At 40.0% G+C, this 18602-nt stretch overlaps 1 long non-coding RNA gene and 1 other non-coding gene across 2 annotated transcripts in view; both read left to right on the top strand.

The window, feature by feature from the left end:
* The first annotated feature begins 13777 nt into the window (after window positions 1–13777).
* The window catches only part of LOC101154388 (uncharacterized), a 73478-nt gene continuing 68653 nt past the window's right edge, over window positions 13778–18602 (top strand). The window contains exon 1 of the long non-coding RNA XR_008669738.2: window positions 13778–14816. This is a non-coding gene — a long non-coding RNA (uncharacterized lncRNA). The remainder of the gene's footprint in view (window positions 14817–18602) is intronic.
* On the top strand, window positions 15346–15433 carry MIR125B-1 (microRNA mir-125b-1). The gene has a single exon (NR_106207.1). It is a non-coding gene; the product is annotated as a microRNA mir-125b-1 (primary transcript).

Raw genomic sequence — 18602 nt, 5'->3', positions numbered from 1 at the left:
TGTGTAGTCACAGGGTTTTCATTTTCTTTCTGTATTTTTTAAGCATGTTTCTGAGTGGTGGTTCACATAAGCTTTCAATTTTAAATAACACAATCCATTTATTTCACTAGGTGTCTTTATTTGCTTAAAGTGAAGAATCAGAGATTGTCATTGTGTTGTAAATAAGTCTAACCTTTCTTTCCCTTTACAAAAAAAAAAAAAAAAAAAAAAAACCTGTGGAACTGAAAGAAATAGAAATTCCAGTAATCTTTTATGAACTCTGTTATTAGAGTGAGTAGAACTAAATCTGTGGGGAAAAAAGGAAAAGGAAATGGAAAAGGTGTTTTAGAGCTTTTACTTTAAGCTATTCTAGTGTCCCCTTCTCTGCTTTCTTTCCACTACCCTGACCCATACCTACCCACAGTGAGAACTGAGCCCGCAGGGCAGCTCAGAAGCTGGGAGGAGAGAAAGAGTGAGGATCTGAGTTATTTTTCCTCAGTGATCTTAAAAGCTCCAGGCAGAAAAGACCCTGCCTGTAGAACCTCCCTTTTGCATTTCTCAATTGCATCGGAGAAACTCCTAAATTGCATCAGTGATCCTGAAGCTGTTAAAGTAAAGAATTTTCTGTAGAAGAAAGAAAAGAGAAAGAGAAAGAAAAGGCAAAAACTTAATCATGCCTGGGATCTTTTGAGGTAGAAAAAACTGACAAGAAACAAACTTTCCTTATATTCTAGTGTGTTGGAAAACAGTGGAAGGACTGTTTGCCAAATTGTCTTAGCGGTTCTCAAAGATGGCTGGCCAAATCATAAGAGAATACGCTTAGGTTCGTGTAGTTCTGAGTCCAGCATTGTGGGTAAAGCACAGGTTTCAGCGTAAAGAAATCTGCTGTCTAGAAACCACGGGAAGTATGTCATCCTCTCTTTTCTTTACCATATAGAGATCCTTCATGGATATCCTGTTGTTTGAAGAAAATTTTATTTAGGAAGTAAGAAAAATATAATTAACATTGCCCTAAAGAAGCAAAGCTCTTTCTTTTCATTTTCACTTCCTTTTGCTTTTGCATTGAAGAGTTAAGACAACATTTCAGCAGAGAAATGTGGAGAAGCGTAAAGAGAAATCAATAAAGTTATTCTGTGACTTTCCCCAGGAGGGAGCAGTGTTAATCGAGAATGGCTTGCTTGGCTATATATCAAGTCCGAGAAGAGAGCAGCAGTTGATTTTGAAACAGATTTCCCAGCTAGACTGGAAGAGATATAAATACATACTTATCTATCATATACATATAGACATATATATACACACATACACATTATACATACATACACATACACATATATATAATTTTTATAAGAACGGTGTCTATGTGTGTGTATATACACTATTATAAACATTTAAATATAAATTATATGTATTATATATATGGGTGCGTGTGTGTCTTTGTGTGATTTAAAAAGTAGATAAGAATAATTTCTTCAGATAATTGGTAACGCCAGACAAAACTTTTCGAATAATATTTCATATATATTGATCTGGGATCGTTTTACATTTTATAAGTTTATCTCAAAAGTTTTTTGATTACTAGAGGAGGAAATTAATATGCAAGAGCCTCAAGTGACAAACAATGGAATGGAAACCGGATTTCTTGACCCAAGGCCAGCGAAAGCATCTTGACCGCAGGAAATCTTCTAAGGAGCCTCTATGGGTCATTCATGCAGTTAGTTTTTCTAGCAATAAACATTACAGAAATTTTGAGCAGGTCTGATTGCAGCAGAGGTCATGAGACTGAAGCTGGCTCTGGGGCTGCCCAGTTTTATTGGGCTGTGGCACCATGCTCATTGGAAGCAGTGGTGATTTCTTTGTTGACAAATTCAGACAACATAATTGGGTGGGAAGTTGGCTTTGCCATCACAGTGTGGTCTTGAATGAGTTATCTATCTTTTCTGGGCTTCAGTTTTCCTTTCTATGAAATGGGATGAATAATTCTTGTCCCTTCACAACAACATGCTTTCTTGTTGCCCAAAAACCTTGTCAAATTTTCTTGGTTCCATCAAGCATCGGGAGATGTGTAGATAGCTAAATGGGAATCCCCTTTTCATGACCCAATCTGCTATGATGAATTTCACCATGCTGAGACTCTTCACATCTCTCTTCTCCCATTGTGTATATTCAGGCTCTATTTTTTTTTCAACATCAGCTAAGATGCTGTATTTATTTTCTAAATCCAAATTCCATCTAAATCGTAGCTGTTAAGAAAATATTCTTGTAAGAGAATGGAATCTAGACAGAGAGAGGAACTATGCAATTCTAGAATTTCCCTGGAGGGAACTTGAGAGTTCATCTAGTGTAATCCTCTCATTTTATAGTTGAGGCAGCTAAGGATCTGAGAGGTGAAATGTCTTGTCCAAGGTCACTGTGACAAAGCTAAGTGGAGAACCTATGTCTCTTAACTTGCAGTTCTATATTCCTTCCATTGGGTCGTGTGTCTTGGGACCACTATAACCAGAAATAGAAAATGAAGTTGAAAATGAAGTTGAAATAAGCAGACCAGACAAGGATATGTCAGCCTTTGGTTTTCCCCAGGGCCAGATTCCAACTCTGTGTGCATAACTCAGTGGCAGGACTTTAGCATCTTCATGAAGGATGGAAGATTCATACTGAACACTCTTTTTTACCCCTTCCTGTCCCATTAGACCCAGCCCAGAATCTAGATCTAATTGAGCTCTCACTTTTCCTTATTTTGGACATGGTTGTGCTTGCACTTCATCTTATAGCTCTTAAATCTTATCTTCACATTGACCCACTCATTTTATATTCCATATTTACTGAGAGCTTACTGTGTGCCAGTCATTCTATAATGGGCTAGAGATACAGGGAGATATATCTCTCCGTGTCTTAATTACAATCATAGTGCAACATGTCCTGTGCATGGTGTGCTTACAGTGCTGATGGGGTGCTGAGGAAGGGGAGACTGAGATCACTGAAAGCAGACAAAGAAGACTGAGTAGATCATGTGATAATTCTTCTGCTTTTATTCCCCTGCCCCCTTTATAATCAGGGCAGAGAAGTTCATTTTATGCATTGGTATTTTCTAGGTTAAGCGCTCCCTGTTTTTTTTTTTTTTTTTTTTTGGTTGTTGTTGTTTTTGTTTTGTTTTCTTTTTTTGAGACAGAATCTTGCTCTGTCTGCCAGGCTGGAGTGCAGTGGCACAATCTCGGCTCACTGCAACCTCCGCCTCCCAGGTCCAAGCGATTCTCCTGCCTCAGCCTCCCGAGTAGGTGGGATTATAGGCACCTGCCATCGCACCCAGCTAATTTTTGTATTTTTTAGTAGAGACGGGGTTTTGCCATGATGGCCAGGCTGGTCTCGAACTCCTGACCTCAGGTCATCCACCCGCCTCGGCCTCCCAAACACTCCCTGTTTTTAGCAGAAGAGAAATAACATGTCGAATTTTTCCCTCCCTTCCATGCCCACCGCCAGGCTTTAGCTACTTCACCAGTTCTTCATGAATTTCCTTAACAAGGCTAATTTACCGGTACTTCAAATAATTCTTACTGCTCTATGGAAAGCAAGGCATTGGGGCTCAGAGATATATGCATGTATAGAGTAATTGAGGTGAACATGCTGGTCATCACGTTATTTCCTCCTGTAGTTTGGTTCTCCAATCTGTTTTATCTGTTTACTTTGTTTTTAAAAACGCATTAAGAGACAGACATGATGGTGCTCACCTGTAGTCCCAGCTACTTAGGAGACTGAGGCAGGAGGATCACTTGAGCCCAGGAGTTCGAGGCTGCAGTGAGCTGGGATCATGCCACTGCACTCAAACCTGGGCAGTGAGACCTCATCTCTAAAAGGAATACAAATAACATTAAAAGACATTGACAGGTAGACTCCTATTTATTAGAAGCACCCAAATCACTGTTCACATTCTAAACAGAATCTAAACAACAACCAGATGTTCTTTTTATTTTCAAAGTATGTTTTTTCCTTTCTTACCTTGGAACTTTTCTTACTTTTCCATAAATTATAAGATGTGTATTTTGAGTAATTCAACTCATGACAGGAAAGGAAAATCATCAATTAAAGATTCCTTTTGTGAGTTCAATCTGTTGATTGGTCTGTGCTCCATAATGCTACAACCTAGATTATATTAAATTTCCAGAAGAGTGCAAAATAAACAATCATTTGTAAATCACCTATTATGCAGCAGACATAGTGGTAAGCATTAGTAGAATCAAAATGAACACATGTCCTCATTCAATATGTGTAAGTATCATGCACAGTTAAGCATATAGACCCATAAGCCCATAAATCAAACAGTCCAGAACTGGGCTAGGTGGTCATAATATCACAGTGAATGTTTAAAGGCTTGGCTGGGTGCAGTGGCTCGCACTGGTAATCCCAGCACTTTAGGAGGCCAAGACCTTAAGATAGTTTGAGGCCAGGGGTTTAAGACCAGCCTGGGCAAAGTAGTGAGACCCTATCTCTACAAAAAGTAAAACCATTCGCTGAGCATGGTGGCGCATGCCTATAGTCCCAGCTACTTGGTAGGCTGAGGCAGGAGGATTGCGTGAGCCAGGGAGTTTGAGGCTGCAGTGAGCCATGATCATGCCACTGCACTCCAGCCTGGGTAACAGAACAAGATTCTGACTCAAAATAAAAATTAAGACCAAAAATAAAGGCTTAAGGATGTGAAAAATATTTACCTACCTCCCCCAGATTTTGGAGTGCAGGTTGGTTGCAAACTGTAGTTGGTTTGCTCAGTGCTGACCTGGATCGGAACATGCGATGGATTTTCACGAAGGGGAAAGCAGCAGACCCCAGAAGGTGAGCCTGGCTCCCTTCGACATAGTTCCTGTGGTATTCATGTCACTGCTATTTGTGGCAGGGAGACTCCTTAAGAATTGTAGAATGTGCCAAATTTAAAGTCTCTGAGGTAGCAGTTTCCACCTTCAAAATATTTCTTGGCTTCTGCAGAGTGCCCCCTACTCATTGCTCTCTGTTTAAATCTCAGTGGGAATTCTGATACTACTGCTGCACCTTGGACCCAAAAATATGTCTCAAAATATGTTTCTGTATTCCTTTAATTTTACTTCTGCACACTCAGCACTTTTGACACACTTATCTATTTTACAAATGCTCAGGTAAACTAATCGCATCTTGTTGAAGCTCTTCCTTTCTGCACTGTCATCAGTTAATTATGGGGGAACCAAGATGCACAGGGTATGATTATTATTAACAACACCTCAGATTTACACAAACCCACTCTTTGAATGATTTTGAGGCAGTTCATACATATTAGCTCATTTTTCCTCACAGCGACTAGATTGAATGAAAGACCTAGATTCTATTCTTGGTGCTATAACAACCTTCTTAGGAAAAGTATTTAGTCATTAATTGCCTCAGTTCCCAACTATGAAACAGGAATCATGATATAAAAATATTTGCTTCTCCCTCTCCTTATCCTAAACCTTTAGAATCTTAGTAGCTTAAAAAATGTAAAAATCTGAAGTCTGAAAGTAAAGAAGTGTGACTTTTTGAACATTAATAAAAAGTTGAACAGCAATATTGGGAGTATGGCTGGAAACCCTGAAATCTGAATTACTAGGTTTGGTGCAAAAGTTATAAAGTTATAAAATTTGGTGCAAAAGTTATAAAAATTTACCATAAATTTTTATGGTAAAAACCACAGTTAATTTTGCACCAACGTAAGACAATCTAATTCTACTTAGTGGTGAGTCATTGCCCTATCTACTTCTTGCCTATGTATTGGAAAATACTTAGAGATCCAGAGGTGGTGAGTACTACAAAAGGAGCCCCATCTTCAAAAGAGCATTAATTTGGTCAGCAAAGATATCCCTAGGAACCATGGCATCAGTAAGACTGATTTGAGATGAGAACAGTCTCAAATCCAGTCCCATTAATGCCATGGTTCCTAGGCATCGATAAGATGTCTCTTTACTCTTCCTCCACCTCTTTTCTTTCCCTCCCAACCACCAGGCTATCTGTAGCAGTTTCAAAACAATACAAACAACTCCAGAACAAATCCCTGGTCTGTATCCTTGCTTGAATATCATCTCTAGGTTCTTGGCCTTACAATTGCAATCTTCAAAAGCTCCAGGGGCGAAAAATATCCCTCTTTGCTTGCCAGCCTAAACCTAATGACTGAATGGCAGGGAACCTAGACTGAAATAGCATTTGGCTCTTAGATGACATCCTCTAGCCAAGAATAATGACTTTTATAATGTCAGACTCAATCCGCTTAGTGCACAGGTAATAGGCATCTCACCTTAGGGAGGGGAATGGTCTCTCTTTCCCTCTGTCTCTCTTTCTCTCTCTGTTTTCCCATTGTTAGACAGAAGCTTTTCTCCTTCACCTTCCTAAAACCCAAAGGCTGCTAAAATGTACTTCCTACAAATTGGTAGAGTTGGGCCCCAATGCAATCAATAGGCCATAGATTACCTTCCAGAGAGCTTCACAAACCACCTGGGCCCATCAGATAAGCACCAGCTCTTCTATGGAGTTAGGATGGAAGCCAGGAAAAGTCCTCTGAAACTCAACCAATGAGGTACAAGGAGGCAACAGAATTATTTTATATATTCATATCAATAAATATCACTAAATATATACTGAAGGATTAGCTCAGCATTGATTTTTCCCCTAATATCCTAAGATACTAATGAAAGCATTTTTTTAACTAGGCAAAAATCCAAGTATTTTGCCTGACACTACTTAGCCTGACACTTGGAAACGATGTGGATTTCGGGTATAAAATCTGCCAGATGATTCCCTTTGAGACCACTTGAGCTATAGAGTGCCTATACCAAACACTGCCCCCTACTGGTCTAGAGCCTCATTGCTTTAGGAAAAGGGCTTTACTGACCAACAGGACTAACTTCCACTTCCTCTTCCTCTTCCTCTTCCTATGATGAGTAGTAAGAAATATTTTTGCCAGTTAGTGAAAGACTCTTGCTGAGGGAATTTAGATCGTCTTTATCTTAAGTACATTTAGAGTAGAATGATGTGTACCCATCCAGCTTTGCCTTGAGAAATGCCAGCAATGCCCCAAAGGATACAGTTTTAGAAACTGTGTTCTAGGTTAACATAATGAATATTATCCCAGCCTAGTACAGATAGTAACATATTTGTAACAAAAGTCAGTCAATGCTAGTGGAAAACAGAATGGAGTCCATGATATTCCCCAGCTTAACTCTATTCGGAGACAAGAACTGCTCAGATAAAGAATAGGATAGAAGCTAGCCTGCCAAGGGTAGCCATTATACATACTTAAATATTCTTTCCTTAGGCAAAATAAAGAATTGCCTAATCTTTCTTCAGAATATACATTATGAAACCCTAGAGTCATTTAGGTCATATGATTATGAACCATTTCTATCTTCTCAACCTCTTTTTCTGAAATGAGGGCACCCTGAGCTGTGTTGCTTATCTCAGATCTGGATTTAGCCACAGACTCTAAAGTGTAAGAGCTCTCCCTCCTCACATGTAGCCCAAAATAGTCCTTCACAGCCACGCCACCCTGGACAGTTTATCACTTGACATGACCTCCTGCTCTACTGATTGGAGAGATTTCAGACAGAGCTTAACTGGCTTGAAACAGAAACAGCATGACTTCAGAACATATAGGATGAATTAAACAGACCAATTTTCTAGTTTTCAGAAACACAAACATGACTATAAGTGGGACCTCAGCCAGAGTACAGTCTTAGAAAATAAGGTTGCAATCCACCATTTATTAAATGCCACGTTTATGTGGCATTTTATTAAGCCTTTTTAAGGGTTATTTAGGCATGAATATTGCTTTCTCAAAATGTTACAATCAAAGCCATCTTAGCATAAAAATGTATTCTGAAACGATTTGTTGAGCTCCTGCTGTGTAACAGGTGCTATGCCATGTACTGTGGATACAGAGAGACCTTGTCACAGCCTCTGTCTTTGTGACCTTAGAGTTGGGAGATGGAGTAGCAAAGTACACAGATGATGCCAGTACTACAGCATCACTTCCTGCCCTCTGGCTAAAGAAATTTCACTGTCCAGCACAGTGTCTGACATAGAGTTAAGTAGTCAGTAATTATGTACTAGATCCGCTTAGTACACAGGTAGTAGGCATCTTACCTTAGGGAGGGGAATGGTCTCTCTTTCCCTCTGTCTCTCTTTCTCTCTCTGTTTTCCCATTGTTAGACAGACTAGATAAAATCAGCAAAATGAAAAGAATGAATGAACGCTAAGATAGTGTAAGTATAGGGTGCTATGGAAAATACATAGGAGAAGAAACTAAACTAGTTTGAGGAGACTAGCTGCAGAAAGTGACATTTACACTGGGACAGGAGTCAAAGAGTATATTGATGCATGGGGAAGACCATGAATTAGACCTGAGTTCAAATCCTAGCAGTGCCACCCATGAGCTGGGCAATTCTAACTATTTCAAACCTTATTTTCTGCATCTGTAAAATACTGATGATACCTTTTAAAGGCTGTTTTGGGGACCAAATGAGATATTAGTTACCTGTGTCTGACAAAGAGAAGACCTTCAATGATATGTATTAGAAGTGTCACCGAGAGCGGACTTGCAACATGAAAGCCATGAATATCTAAGTAGTAAGGTTAAGGGCACAAATATTTTAAAGAATGAATAGCAATAATAAGCTTAAAATCATGATGGAAATAAAAGAGAGGTGCTATAGCAGTTCTTAACCCCTAAGCCCAGACAAGGGTGGAGGGAGGCAGATGATTTATAGGAGTTTGCCATCCTCTTCCAATCCATTCCAGAAGGCTTTTGTATTTAGCTTTCAGCTCAGAACCATGTGGCCCTGCCTGTCCCATTCACAGTATGGTAAATACTTTTTCAGATAATCAGATAATCTTAGGGTATTGTGACTTAATTGCTCAGCATGGATGCTTGATACAGATATGTGTGTGTGTGCATGCATGTGTGTGTATGTGTGTTTGTGTATGGTATTTTCTCTGTAAGTTCTTGCCACAATTAGCTTTCATTGCTTTTATCCTAAATGTTTTTAAGTATACCAGATTCCTTTCTTCTGTTCTTCCTTCCACCCACATGCATCAGGCCCTTTCCTGCTACATTCACATAGTTAGGTTATTTAACACACACATACACACCTGCTCTCTGCTGGCTTCAACTCTTTTTAGGTGAGATTTTAGGACATGCCTTGAGATCCATTGGATTGTCAGATACATTAAATATAATGCAGGGGAGGATAAGGGAAAGATGCTAGCAGCTGACTTTTGGTTTGGGTTTTCAGTCCTAATATGAGACAAGACATGGCAAAAAAAGTGTCAAACAAGAGAATGAGGGTGGCCAAAGAAACGAGGTGGTGGTGGCCAGACATGAAACAAAGTACAAGACATAAAAACATTTAAGTTTGAAAGAGATACAATTTGGAAAAGGGAGAACTAGCAGTGTTTAAGATTCCGATGGGGGAGGGAAAGCCATTGATTGGGCCTTTGAAACCATGCCAGGAACCAAGAGCCAGGGGTAGTGGCAGAGGGGACGGCCAGGTAGGACAATTAAAACGGAAGTCTGGCTCCTTACAACACAGCATGGAGCGGGGCTACAGCATTTGCGGCAGTGGGAGGTGGGGCCAGTCTGGCACAGTCTGTGGGTTTGAAAGGAGCTGGGCGGGTTGGAGAATGCCAGTCAGCCTTTGTAGTTCTGAGCTCAGAGAGGGGGTGACACGTACTGGGCTTCAGGTCAGAAGCCTGGCTTGGGTGGCTTTTGGAGAAATTTTCCCTCTGCTCCCAAACTCTTAAAAGGTGCTCATCACACCACTGGCCTCCAATCACAGCATAAGCACGTGTTCCAAAGGCCATCCTCCAGCAGAGATTTCGGCAGTGGTACCTGTTGGCTGGCTCATGGGGTCCTTTCCTTTTTCCATTCCCTGGAAGCTGTCAACTGGACTGGATACAACATCTTTGCATCTTTTTCTTCACCCTCCCCACATGCTTGCATCTCCCAGACTCCTAGGGTGAATCCCCAGGACAACCTTGCTTTGAAAGAAAAAATGTGGTGAGCCTATTTGAAGATTTGGATTCCAAGAGGCCTCAGCCAGAGCCAGACAGCCAGCTCAAGGAGATGGGCATTTACAGAGAAAGCAGCAGTAAGTTTTTGTTGTTGTTGTTGTTTGTTTTCAAGGCTTGGTTGTTCTCCAGAATTAGGTCCCTGAAAGCACGGGATTTTCTTTTCCTTTTTTTTTCTTCTTTCCTTTCTTTTTTATTTTCTTTCTTTCTCAGCAAAAATTAATAATACCCCCTTCTCCCCCGAGAGTGAGTCATAAAAGCAATTAAAAAGTTGCTTCTTCATCGCTGCTCATAACCTGGGTTAAAGTTATCTGAGGTTGATCTGTGTGTGCCTATTCTCAACATTGTAATATTTTAAAATGTATGTGCATTTGTTATAATAATTTGTGCTGATGGTTCTCCTCCAGAATCAATGCTATGTAACTGGCAGATAGATTGTCATTATGCTGAATTTGTCCCAGGACTTGCATAGATATCTTCTTTGGGGGTTTTTGTGCTTATTTGCTGCTCGTGAGAGAGAAGGATAGAAAGACTTTGGAAGGAGGGTGTGGTCCAGCAGATTTCGGCTTCCTCCCAGCCCATCAGTGACTCCTTCTTCCTGCTCCTCCCTTTCCTCTCCACTTCTATCCCAGTTCAGTTCCTCAGATCCAACCGGAGCCAGCTGTCAATGAAATATCTTCTGCCTTTCTTTTCTATTACAGTGTGGGTTAGACTCTGTCAGGTAGGAAGCTACTCCCCATAATCAAACTCATTATGTTTGTGATCTCAGCATATTTGCAAACTTAGACATAGACCAGACAATAACATTTACCTTCTCCATTTCTCCCATTCTGGGATTTTTAGCCAAGGTAATAATAACAATAATAATACTGTATTTAGAAGGCCTCTAGCAATATTTCATCTTCTGAGAGTCTTACAGATGTTAACTCATTAATCTTCACAACACTCCATACAAGAGAGGTAAATATTATTACCCATGATAGGAGATACATATGTATATGCTAAGGACAGCAAACTAGTTCACTTATTTATCATGGTTCACTTGATATAGTAACTGGTATTTTTAAAACACCCATCATAGATACAATAATTAGAGATGTGCTTTTGTTAACAAAGCCACTACCCACTTCTAGCGTACCCTTGGGTACTAAATAATTACCCACTTTGTGTGGTTATCTAGCTCACTAATTACCCACAGAAATTGGGGTCAGGTGTTAACTGCTTGAAATAAGTATCCTCCAAAGACATCACTGAGTTGTATAGAGAAAATGATGTGTTCATAGCAAAACTTTCATAAGCTATATATTTGTATATCTTTGTAAGCAGAGTGAATACAAGCAAGAGCAAATTAGCTTATTATGTGAAAATCATGCTGAATTATTGTTGCAAATATAGAGAGGTTTAAAAGAGTCTCGGGAAATCTCGTCCTCTATTTACCCTTCGTTTTGAAGATGGGTGCAATGACATGATTCCCATAATCTGGCCTTCATATAGAAGTACACTAAGACAATTGATGATTCTGGTTAGGAATGATTCATTTTGGTGTACAGGGAGGCACCCAGTGAGTCAAAGACTTTTTTTTTTTTTAACAGCTCCACCCTTCATGATTATTCTAGCGTGTTTCTTTTTTCTCCATCAGTCTAGTGAAAACACCCCGTTAGCCAAATCTGAAAAAGATTCTAACCTAGTCACCAACTCCTGGCAACCACCTCTTTCTCCTTCCCAATAACGACAAAAAGAAAAAAAAAGTATTACAAAAATCCAACACTCTCGTTTTGCCTTTAGCTGTTATGCGCTCCTCGCCTTTCCTCTCTACTTCTCTCCTCTCCCTTCTTCCTCTCTCTGTATCTTCTTCTTATTTGTGCATTTTCTCCTTTTCCTTGGCATCTAGGCATGCTTCTGCAGGTCTCACAGTCACAGACAAAGCACAATTATGTCTGAGTTGAGCACAAAGAAACTATCTTTTAAAATTATTGACTTGGAGGAAACCTGCATCCTCAGATACCTTTCTCCCTTTCCTTGCTATTTACAGAATCTGACATTATATTTAACACCACACTGCCGGTTGTCTGCATGATTCTAGGCAGGAAAATTGGGTTAGAATGGTAACATACCCATAGATAGGTATATATAGATAGGTAGAGACCCTAATTTTCGGCAGATCCATGCCTTAAAGGATCACTGCAGAGCAGAGCTTTAAAAATGAGTGCCAACAGAAATGATAGGAGATGCTCCCCCAATCAACTTAGGATGTCTTCCTTTTTTCTTTTGCCTCTTTTTTTTTTGTCATCTGAAATATTACTTGTCATTATTGGGGAACTTGAGGCTGATTGATGAAGTGTATATGTGTCTGTCGGACATTTGAAGAGGAAAAACATGCTTCAGGAATAAGGAAAATGCCTGCAGTGAAAGCAAAGGGTCAGGATGAGCTTCAGTGACTGATGAGTTCATTTCAAAATCCAAGGGCACATAGATGGTAAATTAGTACATATGGCAAATACAGTCAACGAGCAAACCCCAGCCACTGGAAGGAAAGGGAATTTTAGCTCTGTAGTCATCACATGCCTGAACAGAGAGTCTACATATCTTAAATGTAGATCCGAATCATTGCTCTTTTATCCTGCTAAATGCTGATTGCAAAGATATATTTGGGCATTGTTGACTCTCTGTCCATAAAGAAAGGCCACCAAGATTCACAAAATCCGTCACCTGCACTCATACATGCATGTGTGCTTGAAATTCCCCTAGGATGTGAAACAATTAGGCAGAGAACTGCACTGTGGTCTCCCTTCCTCACTTCTTTCCCTCCCTGTTTTTCCTTTTCGAAAATGTGATACCTGATCTCTAGGTCTTGCGGGCTGAGAAATTTTTTGTATTTGTATAATGCAGTGTCTGGCCTTCCCCCTGACCTGCTGATGTATTTTTGGCCTCATTAGTAGTCAGGGAGATGCCTTAGTGCATCCAGCACTGCAAGTCAGGGATGAGACACACTACAACAGGAGAGGGAGCAAGCGCGAGAGGATATTAGAAGAGAGGCTTGTCTCCAAGATATGGAAGGAAGTGAGAAATGACAGGGCTGCAAGCTTTGTATGTAGGAGCCCGGCAGGGCGGGGGAGCGGCGAGGAGAGCCAAGTGGATTCTCAGAAAAGGGGGGAAGCCATCGAAGAGCTAAAGGTGATTAGAGGGGGATATTGATTTCTTATTCTGCCAGAGATTTAAGCAGGCATGCGAGGAATCTGCACCATGGTTGGCAAAAAGAGACCCGTTGCCTCCTGTAACCAGACACTCAGGCTTTCCAGGAGCCCAGGGAGCAAGCCGAGAAGAAAGGGGGCAGTGTGGTCTAGGAAAATTCAACTTGTCGCTGATTTGTGCCTGATGCCTGCTGTCCGTCAGCAGCCTCCCTTACAATCTTTTTTTCTCTCTCTCCTTTTTTTTCCCTTGCCTTCTCCTTCTTCACTGAAGCCTAGGGGAGCCAGTAAAGATTAAATGTGCTTCTCAAAGGCAGCCACTTCATGCTGCTATGTCGAAAGGGCCATTATTATTATTATATTTTAATAGTAAAAGAGAAAAGGAGAGAGGTTGAGCGAGCGAGAGAGAAGCTAGGTGTGATGATGACAGACTAGCTTTTCTGAGAGGAAAAGGAAAAGGGAAGGGAGAGAAAAAGGAGAGCCTCTGAGCTCAACGGAGGATTGTGCCTGAGAAGAACGCACAGAGGTGAGAAAAAAGTTGTCTTGAAGGTGGGGGTGGGGGGGGGGGGTGCTAAACAGACACTGTACAGAGGGAAAAGAGACATAATTTAGCTGTGTTGCTAGTATGATTCCATTTTTAAAGGAGGGGAGGGGGAGAGCCTAGAGCTCTAACTGTTTTTAGTTGCATATGGAAATATCTAAAAAATATTTAGCATTTTTACTAAGTGCGTTGAGGCCTCTCCAGTGTCCTCCTGGCTGTGGCTGCTTTGTCATTCTCTTTGACTAGCCAGCCATCTACCTTGCTCAGGCCTGGAATAAAAGAAGAACAAGAAGAAGAAAGAAATGAAATGAAAAACAGAAAGAAAAAGGAGAAGAAACATTTGAAAAAGGGTCATCTTCCCAACTGCCTCCCCTCCTTTTCCTTTCATTTTTGGTGGCGGCACAGGAAAGCCCCACTTCCAGTCTGATGAGGAAAGCGACAATCTATCAGGTACAGAACCAGGGGCTGTCTGCGAAGATGGAGGGGAATTATGCTTCGGATTCCTCTGAAATATTGGCCAAAGGCTTCAAAGAATCCGCAGCGGGAGGTGCGGGGGGAATGTCTCTCCCCAGCCCGCACCCAGCCCTTCCCACTTCGTGTCTACCAAATGACAGCCTGGTGCTCGCTCTTGGTGATTTGGCCTTGACTTCAGCCAAGCAGCTGATGCAGACGAAGGCTCCGTTTGCAGGACTGGCAAAGTGCACGCTAAAGAAAGAAGGAAGAAATTTTTCAAAAAGCAGCTCTGGGGAGGTTTCATACTCCCCCCCCCCCTTTTTTTAATTTTTAAGTGAATATTTTCCAAATTTGATCAGTTCCAGCCCCTCCCTCCACTCCCACCCAACTGCCCTTTTTTCTCTCGTCAAAGCATAAGCTACAGAGTTACAGTCTCGAGATTTGGTGTATCGCTTCCTGCCCCCGCCTCCCCTCCCCGCCCCCGTTCTCCGTCCTCTATTGAAACACCTCGCCCAGCCTAGAGCACTGAGAGCTCTCATTTCCCCCCCTTGCTCGGGATGGTGCCACAGGAGGCTGTGCGGGCCCCGCTCCGCTTCGAATGGGTGAGTTCAGAACGCTATTCGTATTTACACTCCTGTAGCCTCCGAATCCTACTTCTTGGTCTTCTCCTTTGAAAACCCGATTTCTATGATTTTTGCATGTGGCATACTTGCCCTGGGGGAAAGAGATGCCTCCTATTTTCTCTTCAGTCATTTGTGCTAGTCGTAAATTAAAGCTTTGAAAAGACACTAAATCCTTATTGTAGACTATGGTTTTAAAAACTTGGGCATTTCTGAGTCTGTACATATTATTTTCCATTTTAGTCAACTATTTTGCCCAAATCTTGAAAGAGTTTTCTCTGATATACTCGTGATCGTATGTGTATGTGCGTGATTGTATATGCGCCCCCAGATACTGCGTATGTGTGTATATATGTATTAGACTTAAATGGAATCTCAATTTTGTGAAGGAAAGGAGCTTAGAGAAGAAATACCATACCACCTGTTTGTTGCATCTTAGTTATGAACCTCGAACAGAAATTGCCTGTCATTCTTGTTTTGCTTTGCTTTGTCTCAAGAAAGAAAACATTGTTGCGCTCCTCTCAGTCCCTGAGACCCTAACTTGTGATGTTTACCGTTTAAATCCACGGGTTAGGCTCTTGGGAGCTGCGAGTCGTGCTTTTGCATCCTGGAAATTTGGTGGAATTTTATTCTTTAAAGCAAAACCAAAAGAAAAGAAAGTTTGTCTGAAGTGATTGAGTATACCTCTGAGGTTTTCATTGTTAGATGGGATCAGGTGACCAGAGAGTGGCAGCTCCTGGATTTCTGTTAAAGTAGGTATATATTTTGCTTTAATAGAGTGTTGGCTGCTATGTATATGTACGTATGTTATTGATGCCTGAGGCTTGTGGAACTCATCTGTCTGGTCTATTCCTTGAGAGCAACACGCAGTAGTATACGAGCGTAACAAGAACAGCTCAGTACCTGGTGCTTGACCTCAGAACATCTCAGCTGAAGTCCCAGCATGCCCCATGTCTCCAACTTTCAAACTCCACAGTTAATCTTAAAATTGTGCCCAATTAAAATGGGCATGTGAATATATTATATATGCAGTGTCCACACATGTGTATCATGGATGGCTAGTCAGTGAACATACAGACGCAGATAAAGGCAAACTAATAGTTTGGAGTAAAATATTAATAGGTTAAAATTCTATTCTTGCAATTCCACACAAAGGATGGAAGTTATGGTATTAATAAAAATTAAGTTTGTATGACTTTGCAAGATTTTTTAAAAATAAAAGAAGGGATACCACCTCCTTGCTTGGTATCTTTTACAAAATGTTATACTTTATGGATATAAAGGTGATAAAGATTGGAAATAAATCTTCTAAATATGTAAAATGAAAGCAACAGCAACAGCAAACACAATTATCGTATTCTTTGGGAGTAACAAATACTGTTTTTCATTTTAAAACTAAGAAAAATTTTATCAGTACTTAAATTCAATCCAAGAAAGGTTTTATAACACCCAAACCGTACATTTAAAATTATCCTTTCTTAAGGTAATGGCTAGCATTACCTAGTTTGTAGTTTTCTTGAGCTGTAACTTTTTATAACTGAATCATTTCAGTGATTTAGGTCTGTCTCGTAGTTGGGGAAGAGAAACAGTAACTTACCTTTCCTTTGTTGTGAAAAATTCTAGTATAAAATTTCATTTAAACAATTTTCGTATTATTGGGCCAACATTTCTCTTCTATGTTTGAAAAACACCTAAATCAACCCCAATCCAAATGCTTTCTTCTTCTAAAGACTTTATATTGGTTGTAGCCTTGTTTTATACATGTAATTGAAGGTTAGGGAAACTGTTCTTTGCCTGTTATTGTTTTTTATTTTAAGTGTTTATTGCAATTTTAGTCATTAATGCCAAATTGCAATCAAGAAACCATTTTGTATCAGAAAATTGAACTGAGAATATGAACTATGCAACGATTGCACCACATCTTTTGTTGAAACCTCTTGTGTAGTAATATTAGAATATTACTTTCCAGTCTTTGATAGTCCGAATGTGCTTCAAAAAAAAATAGTTATTTGATTGTCGAGTCATCGTTAGTTTATATTCAATGGTTTAATGACTTCCCCTATCTTAGCTGATGTGTATGCATAGGTATTTGGAAATTATAGCAAGGCATCTATTTAACTTACGAATCTATATTACCACATTATTCATATCCAATATTTGTAAAACAGTTGGTGCTTTTTGAAGTTAAAATATATCTGCAGTTTACTCTATGAAAATGTATACATGGATCAATAAAAACATGCCAGATAAAATTCTTCCGTGATTTTCAATGATAACAGGGTAGTAATTTAATACAAGTGTTTTAGTTTGTATTTCAAGGCACTCTCAGGTTTTTACATGTTTTCAAGTGGATTGCTCATGTTCCGAGGTTGCTATCATACAACTGATCACCCAGGCATTTAAAAGTGCATAACGACACAAGATTTTATATTTCAGCAGGCAACTGCTTCAGTCAAGGGCAGGTTTCTCAACACCCCTTCTTCCTCACCGAGCCCATCAGTGAAGTTCAGTGAAATGAATAACATAATTGGTGGTTGGTTCAATCACTACCAGTCTAGACTAGCCCAGACGCATCAATTAGAGGGGGCTGTCTTTTAAAGTGAGAGTGCAACCGAAACAAGCAGGGCATTATTGATACTGATCTTTAAAAGTGCAAATCCAGCTTGGCAGATTAAAAAAAAAAAAAAATAAGGCGGGGAACTGGGGTGGGGGTGCGTTGCGGGAAGAAAAGAGAAAGAAGTGAACTGGAGCTTTCGGACACAGAAGGACAGGAAGCTTGAGAGAAAAGGAGAGGATAATGAGTGAAATGCAATGCAGCACCTCCTTGGAACACACAGTTACAATTCAGTTCACAGGGCACACTGGCTCACCGTATTTTTAACTAGTTTCTCTCCCCACCTCCTTTTTAAAAATTCCTTTTTTGCCACTGTTTCCAAAGAAATGCCAGCTCAAAACCAAGGCAGTTGGAATTTAACAGCTCTAGGAAGCTCTAGTGAGAATAAAGCCAAATAATATGAACCAGCCAAAACTCCTTTTGCAACATTTTTCCCCAAAAGAAAAATACAGAAGATATTTCTTTTCAAGTCTCTAATTCTACCTTTAAAAAATATGTGTACTAATGAACAGTATTCATTTTAAATCTAGCACCTGGGAATATATTATTATAGGCAAGACACCTTTAGGTAAAGAGCTCATAATTTTCCATTGAATACAGTAAAATTATAAAGAATGTAACAAAGGCTTTGGTAATTTGGTAGAGGGGCTTTTTGATGAAAAAAAGACAGGTGATTTAGAAAGCGAGGAACACATCAAGCCTCAGGGAAAGAAAATGTTTGATTGGTATTAATTAAAACACTGCTAATATATTCTAATAAAATCAAATTTAACATTCTAAACTAATCCTCTTGGTATGTCAAAGGAAAAGAAAAGTATTATCTTATTTGCATCTCTGCAATCCAAATGCATTTGCTCATTCAGCAGAATTAATTTTTATCACCAGCCTGTTTTATCTCCTCACAGATTTAGTCAAAGTTATTCTTTCAAACTAGAAAGGATCAGGGTGGGGAATCCATGGAAGGTACTGGAAGACTAGTGACTGTATTTAGTACTGGCTTTATATTTTACGATGTTCTTTCTCTTCATTCGCTGTAATGGGGTGTAGAGGGAAACGGTGAGACCGCAGTGAGAATGATGAACGGTTCATTTTTCCTCTTTCTCTCCTTGTACCTGCCAGATTATTTAAGAATTTCAGCTGCCAAATTATACGAA

Source organism: Gorilla gorilla, chromosome 9 (genome assembly GCF_029281585.2).
Source record: "Gorilla gorilla gorilla isolate KB3781 chromosome 9, NHGRI_mGorGor1-v2.1_pri, whole genome shotgun sequence".
NCBI lineage: Eukaryota > Metazoa > Chordata > Mammalia > Primates > Hominidae > Gorilla > Gorilla gorilla.
The sequence above is the reverse complement of the archived record's forward strand: the minus strand, read 5'-3'. Positions and strand labels throughout refer to the sequence as shown.